Source organism: Cupressus sempervirens, chromosome 11 (assembly GCF_028749045.1).
Source record: "Cupressus sempervirens isolate cs-2001-9-10 chromosome 11, ASM2874904v1, whole genome shotgun sequence".
Taxonomy (NCBI): domain Eukaryota; kingdom Viridiplantae; phylum Streptophyta; class Pinopsida; order Cupressales; family Cupressaceae; genus Cupressus; species Cupressus sempervirens.
Window position 1 is genome coordinate 25,673,042 of NC_143128.1, and position 19,193 is coordinate 25,692,234.

A 19,193-nucleotide genomic window follows, 5' to 3' on the forward strand; every position below is an offset into this window, starting at 1 on the left:
ATAAATTTAAATCAATAAAATTTGAAGTTCATGAAGCAAACTAGAAAATAGTAAGATCTCTATCTCGTTGTACTAAAAACTCTACATAAATATCCTTTAGTATTCTATCATTCTTCCCTTCCCAAGATGGATGAGATAGATTGATACAGATGTGACTCCATGTTTAAAATTTTAGTTGATGACTAGACTCCCAAGCATGGAACTAAAAACATAATTTTGTCTATAGTGTGAATCTATGATGCAACATCCTTACATAATTCTATAAATAATTTACCAACTACTTCTTAGTAATAATATCTATGACTCAAGTATTAGACAAGGTTGAGTTTATAGAGACATAATTTGTTAATGTACTAGTAAACTTAGTAGCATACTATTATTTGAATTTTAGAATTATGATCTAATTGCTATGACTAGTAGATATCAACGACCACAATGCAATAATAATGTTCAAATTTGATATGGAAATTTTGAATTATTCTGATATTCAAATATAGAGATAGTAACATTTATTGTTTTCAATTGTGGTATCTCTTGCATTCTCAATTGGATATATATATATATATATATATATATATATATATATATATATGAGACATGATGGTTCAGTATTGTTGGTAAACAGATTGGTTCTTTTTTAATTTAACTCTCAAATGCCCAAATCTAAAAGAAGAACCAGATACCAACAGTTGGATAATCTATCTTCAAATTGATAGATTTCCTCTAAATTGAAAGGTACAACTCCCTTGTCAAACGATATTCAATGAATTTACTAGTTCCTAAACTAATTGGATACGTTCTTAACCTGAGAACGAAAGAGGGAAAACCAAGCTAGCCCTAGACAAAACCAACTCAGGCAGATTTTAGCTCCTAAACCTAGCCAATACCAAGAACTCACAATTCCTATGTCTTCTCGACATTAGTAATACAAAAATGAATAATGTAAATGTAAATGCAATGAAATTGGAATGACAAGAAGATTAAACATCTTAATCTTTGCAATAGGAATAGTTGAAAATACTCTGATTTACAACCCATTAGCCATTTGATTCAAGATATAAGAAAGTGTTCAAAACTGAATATAACCATGCTCCGATTGATTATAATCAGAAAAAGTAATAACCAAATACTTTGATTCAGAATAAAACCTCTTTGTATTGAACACCACAAATAAAAATACTACGACTTTATTTGCTCACAATTCCTTTGCCAAATCAATTACAAAAATTAGAATACAAAATCCCCTAAATACATCAAAATTACTGTCTCCTCTATTTAACATCTTCTCTGCCTAGCGGTGACTTTTCAGTTACCAATATAACTAATTCTTTAAAACACGAAGGACAACTAAAAGGTTCATCTTCATGTGATAATAATATTCTTCCCTTTTCAAGTTATAGGAAAGTATAATTTTCTACCCCATGTACGATAATTTTGATCGCCAAACAAATAATATGAGGAAAAGCTCCAAATTCGTCTATGTATAATAAAAACAAAAATTAGAAATGTACATCTTGGAAAGTAATATCACCAAGAAAGTCGAGATTCTTGAAATCTTTTGAGAAAGTAACTAGCAGGTTTTGTCCATATACAAATCCTGCACTATTCCTCTGTCTGTCATCTTTGCAGTAGCTCCATATATTGGTGCCAAGCCATCTTCAAATGCCTTCGGATTTTCTTGTAGAACAACAATACATTCTTTAAGATCTTTCAAGAAATCTGCCGCTATTACAGTATGTTGAAGAGTAAGACAAATGTGTATGTTGTTTGGTCTTTGCAGGGCATTCAGGTGCCACCCACGCAAAGACATAACATAATTCACTTAAAAAATATCAACCTCATCTGGTCCAAATGCAATAATAGTCATGTTTGGTCTTCCCAAAACAAATAATTTTGGAATTTTTTTAATTCTGCATATCTAAATGTTAGCCTTGTTGAATGCTTTTTGAAACTTCCATAATTCTCTTCGTAGCCTCCAAATATCCTTCCTCACCAATAGACATCATGGCTGCCCAGGCACTAGCAACCAAACCACCAGGCCTACTTCCAGCAATGACCACTCATGAGGAAATCCTGCTGCAGAGCCAACAATCATGATTGTATTCTTGTTCATATAGCACTTGATCACTTTTACATCCGCTTGAAAATCTCTATTTACAGGTAAACGCCACAACTTAATGTTCAGGTATTGAGCAATTTTATCATATGCAGAATGAGCTGACTCTGGAATTATCATGTCTGGTTTCACAATTCCCTTCTTTGCTTTCATATAATCTCGTGAAGATTTTACTGCAAGCAATATACTTTTTGTGCCCCCTGAACTCATATTCCCACAAACTTGCCCTCCAGATGTTTTTTCTCTACTACCAAGAATGCTTGTAGTCATTGCTACTACCTCCCTCTCAAAGCGTGCTATACTTGGGAAGATGTCCAAACTGAAAAGACGTGGCTCCTGACTCACAACGCCAATCTTTGACGGAAGCCACATGACATCAAGCTCATTCAAAAGAATTCTATCAACTAAGATTTGTCCACTTGTTGGCTCATACAAGCGGAGAAGTAAATTAACCAGAGTACTCTTGCCACTACCACTAAGGCCAACCAATGCAACTAGCTCACCCGAAGCAATTTACATTTTGTAAGACAGGAACCACAGGCCTTGCAGGGTAGTTGAAAGAAACATCAAGGAACTTAATATGGCCTTCCAGTTCTGGCGATCTCAATCCCTGAGATGTGAGTTGCTTGCTTGGAGGAAGTTCCAGTAGCTCAAAAACCTTCTCACTAGCCCCAATCGACTGCAATTATGAAGCCCAGTGATCTCCAACCCACCAAATTGAATGAATTACCCATTCTGAGTACAAAAGAAACTTTGTCCACCACTCTGTAGTTATATGACCGTTCATAACAAATCCTCCTCCCATAAGAAGGGCAACCACCTCGGTCACATTGTAAAAAGTATTCAAGATCCATGTGTATAATCCATAAGCAAAATTCTGACGCAAATTTGTATCAACCAACTTTTTTTAACCACTTTAAATATCTTTCACATTCTTGTTGTTCTGTGCCAAATGTCCATGCAATTCGTGCCAACGATAGTGTCTCTTGTGCTACCAAGATGCTTTGGATCAGTCCAAAATTCAGTAGCAGACGTTCCACCACTCTCTTCATTGAGGAAAAGCCAATTTCTTTCAATTGTATATGTTGATATAACATTTAGGAAACGATTGTAGAAATAGTCGGCCATCTATATGACCATTTTATATGCTTGGTCACTGCCAATAAACTTTTATTGCTCCAATAATCCTGCCATGATCTTGTGAATGGTATAATATGGTGCCCACATAGGTTGAATTACTTCAACGCGATCAAAGAACTCTGAAGGAAAGGCCGAAAGATAACCAGTCCCTATTTTAAGTTAGCATTTATAAAGAGCATCAACAACAGCTCGCATATTGTTCAATAAACTTATCATCTTGTTCACTTTAAGAGGAATGCCAATTGATTGAATAATATATGGTATGTCAACCTCCAAGCTCCAAACAAAGATATCTGGATAAATGAAATATTTCTCGTCTGGGGTTATCACCTCAACTGGCTCCACCTCAAACTTTTTTTACAGTATATTGAAAACATCGTCGTCATCGTATTCATAACAATTTTTGCTTTTGTTGGGTCAGTTGCTGTGTATTCAAAGAATAAATTATTTGTTTTCAAAGAAATAGTAGAATGCACACCATTAATTATCGGAGGCAAAGACACCACCGTCCTTTTGCTATAATAAATCACTAGAAATGTAGAAGAGCTCTCAATAATATGTGAAAACTTCTTTAATTTCATGTCAGACTTATAGTATTCCATGAGCTCATCAGCTCTAAATTCGCTCACTTGTTTCAATGGAATAAACCTAATATGGGATGGTAGCAATGCCTCATATGTAAAAGGTCCATGTAACATATGCAAGTCATGTGTTCCAATTGCAACCGAGGTTCTCTCCCTACAAAGATTCTGGTGGAGCCTGTCTTGAAGATCAATAAAGTTGTTATACCTAGCTTCATCAAATGTGATATTCCTCAATATAGTGCAAACAATAAATGGTCTTATCAATGATCTCTATGGTTTGACATGCATCTTCAGCAAATAAGTATGCACTTTATATATCCGTCACTTTATAGTTGGGAACTCTTTCTTTGCCAATAAATATGCATAGTCCTTGTGCAAAACCTTCAAGACATAGTAGATCATGGCGATTTGCAGGAACTTCTATCTTGTAAATAACCTCCTCATCTTCAGAGGCTTCCTCGTTCAAATGTTTCTCCTTCCTCAAAACCGCTTTCTCAGTAGAAAGGAAATTTTCTACCACAAATTAACAATCAGGAAGTCAGACCTTCTATAGAGTCTGCATATGACAGCTTATCATTTCTCAGCTAGAATTGTTCTCTGTTGTAGATATAGTTAATATGACAGCTTATCATTTCTCAGCTAGAACTGTTCTCTGTTGTAGATATAGTTAATATTTATACTATATACTACCACTATATAAAGAAACATTCACTTGCTTTTCTCCATATATCCATTTTGCATTTGGAAGGCCGATTCTTGTGCAGTAAAATACTATGTGCTCTTAGAGTATTCATGAGGATGATGATTTTGTGCATTCCATCATTTTTTTAAAAACATCATCCTCATTCTGTCAGTAAGCACATCAAATAGCAGTCGTAAAAGATTAAGAAACCACCTCATAGCCTAGTCTAACACCCATTTCTTCTACCACTCGAGCAGCTACATTCATGGCTGCAACCCGCCTTGGCTATGTACATCCAAATTGCAAAAACAACAATTTCTGTAAATGCAACCTGTGAAGTTAAGCAATATTTGAAATATCCTAATGAATTTTAAATTATCTATTAAAATAATAGCTTCGCCCAGATAAACAATGGATGATAAAATTAATGCAATGATTTATAGATTATATGCATGTATACATCAATATACATTATGTATATTGATGCATATATATATACGTATTAAATACCAAATCATTATTTTGATTACAATAATTGCTTATCATCCACCATAATCTAATTATAATTTTCAAGTATAAATCTAAATCATCAATCTTTTTAAATTGATTTCTATTGCCTCTTATGTGCATCAATACCTAATCGATATATGAGAAAATGTTATAAATAACATATCAGACCCGAGTCTGATTATATATGTACACATTACTGATGATAATCTGCATTAGTTTCATATATATTATTGCCAATTTAAATTAGTATTGTTAAGATAACAAACAATTGTTATTTGCGGAGAGACATGTCAATGAACATACATGTCTCCACCCAAGTGGAGACATGTCTATTCATTGGCAAGTCCCTAATGTGCGCACACGTGTGCGTGCACACACACACATAAATATAACTTTTCCAATCACTGTAGAAGGCAATCACACAAAATAATAGTGCAGAGCCATTCTAGACTTCGATCTCTATCCATATTCAATTTTGTTAATACAATAACTAGAACTCAACATTATTGTTTAATACTCATTTCAATATTGTGAAGTATAATACTGATCTTATTTTGATTATAATTTGCAAGAGAAATAATAAATTAGTAATATTATTATTCAAAAAAATTGAAAAGAGATACATATTCAAATCTACAATAAGTCTAGTCAACATTAACATTATTGTTACACTCTGCATACTAAAGCATAACATAAGATCTACAAGATGAGAAGTAGCCATTGTAGGTGGGAAGAGTATACAAGGAATAGGTCCCTTCCCTCTTCATTCTCTATACGCTCTACAGTCTTTGGGAGTTGCTCTGCATGTTGTGGTTTTGTTGCTGATCTCCATTCATTCCTCTTGTAAGTGAAAAATGGATGTTAATGTGAATTTCTATATTGAGAAAAGAATATAAGATAGTATGATTCTTTTATTCCTTATTCCACCTACTCTAACGTCAATGTACATGGGCATAGATAGTCATTGTTATCTTCGTGGAATTGGGCACATATGCCTAAAACTATGGTAACCATGAAAAACTAATGCTCAAAATTTGAGGGACATAAATGAATTGGAAAAAGAATGCACAATTTTACCTTCAAATTCAACTTTAGCACTCTGGAGATTTACCCAAGCTTAAATTCTTGCTTCTTCTCCCTGGTACCTAGATTTGGAGTTAAATTGTTTAAATAATTGCTCAAGATTTTTAATGTCCATAAACCATTCATGAAAAATAAAATCTATTTTATCCAAGCCATATTTAAATCAAACTCAATATCAGACTCTATATTCTAACTCAAAACTATATGATTGAATTTCATAGAACTGGTGGGCTTTGAAAGTCTAGGATCTGGACACAATCTCAAGCATTAAAAAATCCCAATATTTGAAAATCTTCAACCAAATTTCCTCACAAAGCTGAAAGAACACCTTGGAGAATGTTGTCTAGCATTGTTAATCTACCCGACTCTTGGGAGATCTAGATTTGTCTATGGATTATAGATTATTCTTTTAAAGTTAATGTTTATGGTTAATTGCCATATATAGACAAGAAAATAGGAAAATGATCAATGGGTTGTCTATCCATCGGTCTGGATGCAAATTTGACCATACTGTCAGACTTTGGTCACACATTTAACCATACTATCAGGCTTTGGTGATGGCCCAGAAAATCCTCATTTCAAATGATTTCAAGAGAAAGAAAGTGTATGCTATGCATCAACCAATTTTCATATTCAAGATGATAAAACTAAAAACATATAAAGCTTCAGCTGTATCAATAGTCTTCAAGATTTTGATTCAGATTAGTTGTGCAGTGCTCTACTTACACATAAAATGAACAATTCATACCAATTTTATATTTATATTTTTGGAGATTCAAAAGTGAAATTATTATCCTATATTTAAAATCCCTTAAGTTGCATTTAACTATTAAAATATTTGTAAGCTCTACTATTAACTCAATTTGGGTATCGTTGCATGAATATTTGAGGCCTAAGATTGGAAGGAATGGTTCCTTCTTCACAAAACTTAAATTTTTTAAAAAACTAATGTATGCTTCCTATAGTATTGACTATTAAAAATTGAAGTTGTTCAGAGGTAAACATTTCCCCTTTACTAGTCTTAGATTTTCCCTTTGTTCTCTCTACTCACATATGCTCGTATGCTTGTCTGAAATTGATAATATACTCATAAAAATATATTTCTCTAATAGTACCACTTAACATAAAAGGGTGGGGGGGATAAAGAATAAATAAACTACTATCTACCTTTTTGCATCACACTACTCTTTTAGATCCTGCAACCAGACACATAAATGTGAGGAGTGAGGACATAAGTCAACTATACTTGCATAGTATCATAGATTTAGAAGATACTCTGACAAAACAATAATATTAGATTTATCACGTTTATGTTTTGTATATGTTCTATGAGGAAAGCTTCATCCTTAAAAGCAATTTTTGTAACAGAACAATGATCAAGTATCTAAGATCATTAGTTCAAACTTTTAGGTCCATGGTGCCAATATTGTAGTATTGTTCTCATTTCACTAAGTTAGCAAAAAGTTGTGCCATTAAGTCCAATGCTTTCCCCTTCCCTTCATTTTCTTTTTTGGTTTTTGTGTAGTATATAAAGGGTGAGATTCCTAGTGACCCTTTTTGTAGAGATCCAGGGCATGTGGATGGAACATAGTAGCAAGAAAGGAATGAAGGGCCTATCCCATTAGTTGAGAGGGAAGCCTTCCCAATCCCACAAATTTAGTTTCTATCATAAAAGGTATTACATGGCCTATGCCCTATTTTCATTCATAAGTTTGGAATTAAGATGTCAAACTTGTGTTTCTCCTCCAATCTACTGATAATCCCCTCCTCTTTTCATTGGAGGCCACATTGATGAAATTGAATCTCCAAATCTCTAAGATTCTATCTAGTCCATAATCTGGACATCATTCAATGCAAGAAAGAAGCCAATGGAAATGAATCATATTTACTCTTCTTTTTGGCTATTTATAAGTTAAGTTTGTAACAATCGCTTTCCTTTTCACACCTGAGGTTCAATTAATATTTTCCCATTGTCAAATAAAGTGGCAATCTAGTTGAAAGCTCTAGTAATCTTAACTCAGAGTTGTGACTTTGTTAGAAAGTAGGGTTTGAACTTTAAAGTTCCCGTAGCTTTGGTCAACCTCCAAATAGAATAGCAAAGTGTCTAGGACCAAGAGCATGTTTATTAAGAGCAACAATGTTTTTCAAATCACTTCCATTGAAAAGACTAAGGGAAAAAACAAAATAGAAAATTTCAATGAATAGGTATTAAATAATTGTAGAAAGGTTAATAAAGCATGTATATTGGTATATTAAGGAGAAAATTATTAGAGTGGGAAGCTAAAAATAGGATCATGAATGAATTAAGTCTCATGGAAAAACATAATTTAAGACAAACAAGAACACACTCACCTAGGAGAAAGCAATTGGAATAATGTTCAATGATACTTAGAATTTACAATGGCCTATGTTACAGCCTTTGCCAGTTTTTGGCCCCTACTGGGTATCCTAGAATATATACCTAGTATTGCAGGTTTGTTCCAGGTACAACTAAGACATAATTGGACAAATTTACTACCTAGAGGACAAACCTTGTGTACTGATGGGAAAGCCTGGAAAACGTGCATTTTCACGAAGAAAAAAAGTAAAGAGAAGATTTTTTTGTACCAACTAATTGGAGCTAAGGTCCATCTTTATCTTCTTAAAAAATTTTTTATTGTTTTAGTCATAGTGAAGATGTCAGCTTTGTTGTCATCAATTTTTTTTTCCTTTCACAGTTAAGCTCTTCAAATATTATTTTCATAAATCAAAAAATGGCCACAGAAGGTTTTGTCTAGACATGAACTTGTTTTGTATATATGAATTTTGAGTAATATATATGACATATCCATCCCTATTTTTGATATGTGGAAGCTCATTTTGGTCTATGTTAATGAGATGCCTGAGGTTGTAGGTAGATATGTGAGTTATCTAGTGAATACTTAAGCAATATGAATATAAATAACTTATCTTGTTTCAACCAAAAAAATAGGAAGCTGCTCACAAATTTTACAATGTAGCTCATGATCAAAACTGATTACTTATAAAATGTCTCCCACTTGAGGATTCTCGCCAAACAAAAGTGAGAAATAGAATCTCCACTAGTTATAAATTTGTCATCCCATTGCTATCCAAAAGAAGTGAGTAATTTGTTTGCTCTACAAGAAGCATGGAGAAACATCAATTATTTCTTATTGTAATAGACATCACATCAGTGAGCCCTTTTTTACTCAATTTTAAATTAAATTCATCTCAAAACATTCACACCTAACCAACCATCAATCCTCAATCTTGAGTACCTAAATCATTGTTCAATTCAAGAAGATGGGATACTTGTGTTGATACTTATTGTATAGGCTTTTAGTTTTAGTCACATGGCACTAGGAGAGCATCATATTACTCCATCTCCAACCTCTCCATAAAAGACCCAAAGATTTCATATTCAGTTTTAAAAAGTAAATTGAGCAATGACATTGCTATACTATAGCTAAGAGACAAGTTGGTTCAAAAATATTAAAAATATAGATTATTACCTCTTTGTTTTCTCCTAATGCTACTCTTGCCTGCCCACTTCTTTTCCAAGCCTTGCCAGTTGATGGATTTGATTGTATTGCCTTACCAATGCAAAACCAAAAAATTAAATCATTCAATGTAGTGACAATAAGAAATGATTGAGTGTTGATTTCCTGCCCACGTCTTTTACAAGTTGAGTTGGAAGAAAACCAATCTGTTGAGTATGGGTTGAAAATCAATCCCCGAGGTACATCTACAAGCCATATCGACATGAAAGGCTCTTAACTTGAATTTGAACCTTAGTCTTTGCTGTTGTAAAATAAAATTATGTTATTTCCACTAGAATGGAACCTAATGAATAATTAAAGTAATGAAGTATTTTAAGACTTACTCTAGTCATGGTGTTTATTATTTGTTATTTTAGCGAAGCCAATTTAGTAAATGTGGGACACAGTATCACCCGTAGCATATTAGTGAAGATATGATGTTGGAGTAAAAAATAAATTTAAGAAAATTTTGAAGTTGTGATTTTTTATGTTTATAAATTATTGTTGATATAAACAAAACAAGTTGAATCAGAGGTCAAGATTATGACAAGAGTTTCTTAGAGCTCTAGTGTTTTGGCATGTTTTTTCTATTGAATAGAAAATGCCAACATTAAGGTTAAGAATTTTGGGTTATATTTATTTTTTGTGTTGAATAATGGATGGCAGTAAATTTTGCAAGCCTATACCAAAGTTAATTATGTACTTAATATCAGTGCCTTACTATTAGCTTGATGGGAAAATTGATAACACACTCTTAGCATTATGTTATTTTGGTTTTTTGATCTCAAATGAATGAATTTCAGTAGGGCTCAAAATGATTTGAGCACTCAAACCTTTTTTCAACAAAATCCCTACACATTTTGACAACTAGATCAGAACCCAATGGATCATCAAAGAATACTTGTTAGACATTGCTACAGTTTTTAGCATTTTTTATTTTTATTGTTTCTTAAGCCTATTCAAGCATATGAGTGAAGGTATGAAATTTGATTCAATTGTTCTCATGTTGATTAAATTAACCTTAATTTGGTTTCACTATAATGACAATACTCAAGATTATTGTTGAACCTCAGAGCTCTAGTGTATGTGGTATGTTTTTTTTGTTAAAAAAATAGGGAATATCACAATTGAGGCTCATAAATTTGGTGTTATACATGTTTGTAGAGTTGATTAATCGATGCAAGCTATTTTTCCAAGTCTATTTGAAAGAGTCCATTGAGGAGTTTTGGTTTATAAAAAGAATTCAATACTCGACCAACTTCTAAATAGTGTCTTAGGATTAAAATGAGTTTCCTGAAAATTATAGAATTTGTAGTACTAAAAAATGGATGCATCATTTGACCATGAGTTTTTCTATGAGCGCAGTGTTTGATGCAGAAATATACAATGACCATGAATTAAAGAGCACAATCCATTATGTAATTTAAAACAAATTGTGATATTGCTATCATGATTTAACTCTTTAGTTTTTGAGTCAAACTCACACACATGATTCTTGAGTAGTGGTTCACAAGAACCCATCTCTTATGAGAATGAATGAATTTTTTAACACTAATTGCATCTAGGTGATGCTCACAGAGTTGAAGCATTGGAACTTCCAGTAGGGTCACCTATCCTAGTGCTACTCCAACTCAAGCACACATAACCATAAATTTTCCTCCAAGGTTAAGCATACATTGCTTGAACCTCTGTGTTCAAGCATGCTTGAGTTGGAGTGGTATTGGAATGGGTGACCTCCTGGGAAGTCCTAGACCTTTGTGAGCATCACCTAGATGAAATTCTAGTGCTAATTGTTCCATTCATTCTCATGAGAGATGGGTTCTTGATGAAACATGGATAAATGTGTTTGACTCGAAAACTACACACTTGATTCCTAATAGCAATATCATAATTTGACTTGCTGTGGAAAAATATTCTTTTTATTAGTTAAGAAACATTATCTAACTCAATTACACAGAGACAATAGTTTCTCAATAAAAAATAGCTCATTAAGAAACATACGTTGTCTAAGCTCATTCTCCTGTTTACTGTACTTATACAATTTGAGCTTCATAACATTGATCTAAAAGTTGCACTTAAAAGAAAAATGCTCTTTGCAAATAGAACTCCCAACTTTAAATCATGATATTTGCAAGTTCAAAATATGAGTTCTCAAACTATTTACCTAAGTTCTTTTTCAAAATAGCTATTATCTTCACTTTCCAAAATCATCCTACATCAAACTCTTTGAGTTTAATAATACCAATTATTTGTTTTAATCTTAATTACATGGCATATTCTTTTTAGAAAATTCTTCCAACAATTCCAAGTTTCTTTATCACCTTTTTTTCACTACCTTGTTTTCATACTCATCTACTTTTTCACCTCTACAGTTATTTTTCATTAACTTGCAAATCGCTCTAGTTTGCTCTTCATATTGCTTATTATTAGCCTTTAGTTTCCACTAGACATTTCCATGCTTTTTGATCATCACCCCTATGTTGGTAATAAATTTGTTCTCTACTTCCTCCATGTCATCGACAATATACTTTACCTTCTATTGTGTTCATGTTTTGGTTTTGAGAATGATCTCTTCAAGACTATATGTTGGCTTTGTTTTTCTTTTTGTCTTATCCACTGTTACCACCTTAATTGTCTTGTATTTTTGCATATACATTTATTGACATTAGGGTTGACTCTTCCAAATTTCATATGGTTATAACTTTCTTTTCTTTTTAGGTAAGGTAATTTCAATTCATTTTGGAATCTGTTATACGTTAATGTAATAATTTAGTATAGCTCTGATAACATGTAAGAATTTTCCTTAGGGAAAAATCACCCAAGACCAAGGAACTCAAGCACAAGCACAACAATAGTCCAAAAGAGTATGATCAAAATAATGATATGATATTCAATTCAATATGAAAGTAAACTAGGAGTGCCTGTATATAAAGGCCTTTGGAATGCTTCTAGAATGCCTAGAAATCACCAACATGATAAGTCATACAACCTGGTACATATCCACTAGGTGTGGGTTATCCTCCATTAAGCATAGGAATAAGTGCGATGATAAGAGGATAAGCCTACAAACGTGTAGCATGCAAAATTATGTTGTAGACACCATGTGCTAAATTAGGAGTGTGAATAACTATGTTGTCCACATGACAACTCAGTTAATTATGCAAACTCCAATGTTGTAGATGCCATGTGCTAAATTAGAGTTGCTTACTCTAGTGTTGTCAATCATGACAACTCATAAGAGTATGCAAACTCCTACGTGTCTCACGTAAGAAATAATAAAATAATGCATTGATCTAAGTAAACTAAGTAAAGTGTAATAAGTAAATACTTATTTACACCAACACCCTCCCTTAAGTGCAACTTAGGGGAATGCTCTTAAGATTACAAAAGCTAGGATGAAATGCAAGATGGGTCCTGGCTACTAGGCCATGTTAGGTACCCATGAACAAAATGCAATGCAATCTCTCATAAAGAAAAGAAAGAGGGAAAACCTCATGGGAAAAACCCTCCCCCACAAAGAGAGATAAAAAATCAAGATGCATGGATGGATGGAGTAATCAAGAAACCCCCATTACGACATACATCAAGTATATATAATAGAGAAATATGAGAAGAACACAATCCCAAAGGAGGAAAAGGTCCCCCCTTAAGAGATAGAAGAAGAAAGGAGACAAGGTAGTCCCCCCCACTAATGTAGAGTGCTAATCAATGATAGCTGCTGCAATGTAGAAGTTGATCCATGACTATTGAATAATGTTCCTCCCCTTTGGAAGAAAAAATATCATAGGTACATATGAGATGCTTCCCCTATATGTAGAAAGAATCCTGATGATCAATGATGCCTCTAAAACTTGCTCAATTATCGTTGTGTCAATATTGACTGTCGCCCCTTCCAATGCTATTGAAAAGAATGAGTGCATATCTGGCAAGGATGGATGTAGAACTTGTCCCAAAGAACCACCTATCTCCTTAAATGATAAAGAGACCTCCTACAACTATTGTACATAAGGATCCACAATCATATCAACTTGTAAAGACTGATCATGTAGAAAATGGACAAGAGGGTCAGAGTGAGCCCTCACAACAACTGAAGAAGGATCTTCTTCATCAAAGAGAAGATGTATATCATCAATGATGTCTCCCAAATTTTCTATGTGTGACTCCACAAAAAAACCAAAAATATCTATCAAGAAGTCATCCAGTGATGCTAGAGTTGGAAGACAAGGTGTACCCTACTATGCTGGACCTATCATTGTGGCTATATATGCATGTAGAATGTGCTAATGATGTGACCTCTCCCTCTATATGTCAATAGGATCCCACATATTTGAATCTATTTAACCACTATTGCTAGTGGCACTATTAGTTTCCTCAATGTATGGAGTGCAGATAGGATTAGAGGGTAAGTTGGGGGAACTTTCCTCAAAGTGAACATTCCTCTTGATGAAAATCTCATGTGTCTCAGGATCCATAAGTTTATATGGCTTAACACCATCTTCATATTTGATGAAAGTACAAGGCCTAGGTGGTAGTGCCTTATGTCCCCTAGAAGATATGTTTGCCCATGCTAGACAACCAAAGACTCTGAAGTGTTTCACAACTAGTTTTCTGCTATAGCATGCCTGAAAAGGAGTCTTTCCATCTAATGAATTACAAGGAGACCTATTAAGTATTTAATTGGCACTACTTATATATTTGACTTCAAATGTAGGATCTAGAGACTTGGCTTGTATTATGCAACTTTTCATAGACTTAAGAGTTCATAACCTCAGTGTTGCAACATCTATCTTGTGCGGACTGAATACTGGTGGATTATGAAGATCAATACCCTCAAGTTTTTAATTCTTCAAGTCTTGTGTTCACATATCTATTTTTATTGTCCATTCGAAGAAATTTGATGGCTTTCCATGATTTTAGTTCAACATGACTCTTGAAGGTTAGAAACTTATCCAACAGTTCATTCTTGTGATGAAAAAAGTAGACCCATGTGTAGCTCGAAAAGTCATCAATGAAAGAGAGGATATAGTGACCTTGGCTAACTAATGTCACTACAAAAGAACCTGCTAGTACCATGTGAACCAATTGAAGAACAACTGGTGATCTCAAAGACTTTCCTTTATCAAATTTCTCCTCTAGATGCATATCCATTGAACATGTTGAACATTCACCCTTAGAAAAGTTGATTGTAGGTAGACCTTTGAACATAATTTGTGAGAAAATTTGGTGGAGATAGTGGAAGGCAAGATGTCCATACCACTCATGCCATAATTTGGTTTGTGAATTGGATTGAGTTAACAAGACATGTGAAGGAGACTTAGGCACAAAGTGGGAGAAAGAATACAACCTTTTGTCATGATTAACTTTCCCCATTGCAACCAATGAATCATCTTTGAGAGTGTGCACCATTACTAAATCTAGAAGGAACTCAACTTTATTGCTATCTCCATAGTGAGTGATTCGGTAAATTGAGAGGAGATTAGAGCTAAGGTTAGGAACATAGAGAACATCTTTGAATTCCCCATTTTTCATCTCCACATGTCCTTTCCCTTCAACTTCCATTTTTGTATTATCTCATACAAAGATGTGTGATACCTTAGATTGCTTCAATGAAGAAAAGTCTCCTTTTGAAGAACCCATATGTTATGAGGCACCTAAGTCAAGAATCCATTCCACTGAAGAACTTGAGTTTCTCATAAATGCTTTCCCTTTTCCCTTTGAATCTAAAGATGAAGATCCTTTCTCCTTATAGGCATTAGGAAATGGAACATTGTGTTTCTTTATGATGTTCGTTAACTCATCAATATTTTTATGATAACACTCATGTTCAACATGACCCAACATCTTGAAATAGGCACACCTTTTCTTCTCCTTATTAGTGTCCCCCTTGTTTGAATTTGAGGAAGAGTTGCCTTGTTGATTTGATTGTGGTGTTGTATTTTCTATAGCCTCTTGTGTATTATTTTTCCACTTCTTCTTCTTGTCCTTTCCTTTATTTGAAGTTTAAACAGTTGAATTTTGAGAACCCTCATTATTGGCCACCAATGCCTTAGACTTGGATGATTGGAGAATCCCCATTGATTGCAACTTATTTTCTTCATCATCCAATATTTGAGCATAACATTCAAAATTGACTTTCTAATAGGCAGCCTCTAATGTAGTCTTTGTGGTGTTGTAAGAAGAAAAAAATGTGGAGTACTCATATGGTAGCTTATTATGAATGAGATAGATTAACCTATCATCTTTAGTAGGACTACCACTATCGTCAAGCTTCATTCTTAATTCATTCACCTCTATAATAAAATCCTATATAGAATCAAATGTCTTAGATCTAGGGAGACAAGCTCATCTTCAAATTTGTAAACATCCTCCTCAGAAACTTTACCATATAGGTTTTTGAGGGCATCCCAAGCATCCTTGGATGTCTTGTACTTCTCAATTTGATAGAGGATTTTATCTTCAACCCCCAACATAATATCACCTAGGGAATTTCTATCCATAGATTCCCAAGCATTAATATCACTTTTAGATACTTGATCACCTATTGGTTTAGGAAGGGTACCATCTACATACTGAGAAACTTGATTATGCATTAATTGACACCACATTTTAATAGACCATGTAGCATACTTATGTGGTGTTAATTTTTGAAATTTAAAATTTCCCATGATTTAAGAAATGAAAGATAATAGTAGGAAAAGAGGAACACACCACCAAGAAATACCCTCCCTTTTTGCTCAATCAAGAAACTCCCCCCCCCCAAATAAAGATGCTTTTGGCACTTTATAATTAGTGCATTTACAATAGCCACGTGCCAATTTTGGCCTTAGTGGACTTCTAATTTTTCTATTTACAACATCATTATGGAGTTTTAAAAATGGAACATTACAATGTATCTCAAATATACAACAATTCTAAAGTTATATCAAAGCATTATAATGCAGAAAAGGACTTAATTCTAAAAGTGATAGTTTTACCCACACAACCTTATAATTTGATTATAGATCTGGAAAGTAGACAAAACATAATGCACTTCCAAAAAAATGGAACCTAATTTCGGGTCCAAATGAGCTTGTCCATAACATCTAAAGTTACAAAATGCAAGATTGGACAGGTAAAGTCACCAAAAGATGCAATTCTTGAAAAATCCATGCACCAAAACTAGAAAAGATATGTACCATTGAAAATTTTAGGAAATTCTAGCCAACAAAAAAAAAATTCAACACATGGTGTCTACAACATTAGAGTTTGCATAATTAACTGCATTGTCATGTAGACAACACAATTATTCACACTCCTAATTTAGCACATGGCATCTACAACATAATTTTTCCTGTTACACCTATGTAGGCTTATCCTCTCACCTAAGAAATAATAAAATAATGCATTGACCTAAGTAAACTTAAGTAAAGTGTAATAAATAAATACTTATTTACACCAACAGTTAAGTATAACAGCCATAATTGGACACCATTTGAGATTTTTTTTATAGTGCTTAAGCTTCACACATTTAAAAATAATTCATTACCAACTCATCATTTCATAATTAGCATTCGTTCTTAATGACCCTAATTGGTTCTACGCATTCCCCTCTCCATACATCTTTTTATGCAACTTTTCTACCACACATATATTTTCTTTTGAAATAGATACCAAATTCTATGTTGATATCTGAAAAGAACTTTCAACTAAAACATATGCTGATGCAAAATAGTTGGAATGTGATTCATGTTAGATTTGGGTATATATTTTTGAGCTAATGACACGTGCTCTTAATTGAAACAAATATTAAATCCCCTCAAGCCAAATAGAGAACACCAATATGTGTTAGTCTCAAGAGACACCATTGAAAGATATTACCATAAAATGGAATATTACAAATAAATCTCTTGATATTACCATAAAATGGAATATTACAACCAACATCTTGCAAGTATCCCATGACTGAAATAGAGAGGAAACTGGTACAATAAAATCCATAATTTAAATTAAACACTTTGGCTAAATCTATGATTCACATTAGACATAGATCTATTTATTTGAAACCCCCACAAAATTAATAGTAAGAGATGAATCAAAGAAATGATCAAATTAATCTAAATAATTTTTCTTCTAATTGAAGAGACAATGAAAACCTACAAACGAAAATGAACAAAGATTCTCCATTGAATAAAATGATGTTGAACATACCATAAGGGATATTGCTTAGCCTAAACTACCAGTGTCAATGCCAAAAGAATGAGCTAATAGTTGTGGATAATGGAGGTGGTTGGAAGCCATTAAATGTTTTAGAGAAATATTCTCTAGTTTTTATTGCATCATCCAAGTAGGGGTAATAATTTATTTTGATGGCATCTCAAATGATTTGTGTGCAATCTACAAGAGAATCTCCAGAGAAGTACAATTACCTGATCTTTAGATGACACAAATCCAATGGACTATAGTTTTTTGGTAGCAATGACTTACATAATCACACTCACAATCTAATTGCCGCATGCTCTATTTGACAATTTACATTCAATATGCAGTTCACCACTATCACTGAGTAATAAATTAGAGGAATTCATCAATCAAAGGGGGCAAAAATTTGGATGACTTCCTTTGGGTCCTTGGATGATCTTTGGGATATATTCAAATATGTATCCCAAATATTGATTTGATAAGATGTACAATCCATCTAAAACCATAGTGGAAAACTAATTGCACAACATAGATAGTTGTACTTTAAAAAGTGTCTTCTAGCTAATAGTAAGTAGCAAGGTGCAATTGAAATAATTTATAATCTAGATGGTGCTAATCTAAAAATCCTTCATGCTAAAAGCATTCTAATTTAGGAAGGAGGTATTTAAGGACTATACCTTACTAGCCCAAAAAGAATGAAAAAGAAAACTTTGACTATTTTGAAAAGAGCATTCCTGACTTACGTAGAATAAAGAACTATTTCTACTTTCTTCTTATTTTCAAAACATAGAAACATAACCAGCATCCATGCTGCTCTATTACACTATATTCTCCAACTAATAATATGCATCAAACTACAATTGAAACAATTTCCTTGTCCATTAACGTGATCCCACAGGCTATGGTTTAGTTTAATGGTAAATTGTAATTTGACACACTAATCATCAAAATCACTAAGGTTCAGACCTAGATGCATGACATTATGACAATTTAATAACAATATGTAGTCTAGGATTTAGTTAGAAAACATAATCTAGATGACTCGATTTCAGACCTTAGATGATCATAAGCAATTAAGTGTCCTCTTGAAATGACTCATAAGAGTAATCTGTCAATTTAAAGGGGGAAAGAATTATTCAAATGATCCAACTCCCTAATCTTGTATTACGTCTTTCAAATACATACATCTATGTAAAAAAGAAAAGAATAAAATGAGGATACATATCAATCGATCTAAGATCACATTGTGATAACAGATCATAATGCATTGCAATGGAGCTTAATGTTAGAGTTTGAGGAACAACTATACCAAATATCTGAATTATAAGGATCAATCAATCCTCATAACAATATTTTGGAAT

At 33.3% G+C, this 19,193-nt stretch overlaps 2 pseudogenes; both read right to left on the reverse strand.

Annotated features, from left to right (window-relative positions):
* Positions 1 to 1,570: 1,570 nt before the first annotated feature.
* Positions 1,571 to 2,903, reverse strand: LOC149528052 (sphingosine-1-phosphate lyase pseudogene; annotated as a pseudogene).
* A 512-nt stretch (positions 2,904 to 3,415) lies between these two features.
* On the reverse strand, positions 3,416 to 4,574 carry LOC149528053 (phenylalanine--tRNA ligase beta subunit, cytoplasmic pseudogene; annotated as a pseudogene).
* Positions 4,575 to 19,193: the final 14,619 nt, after the last annotated feature.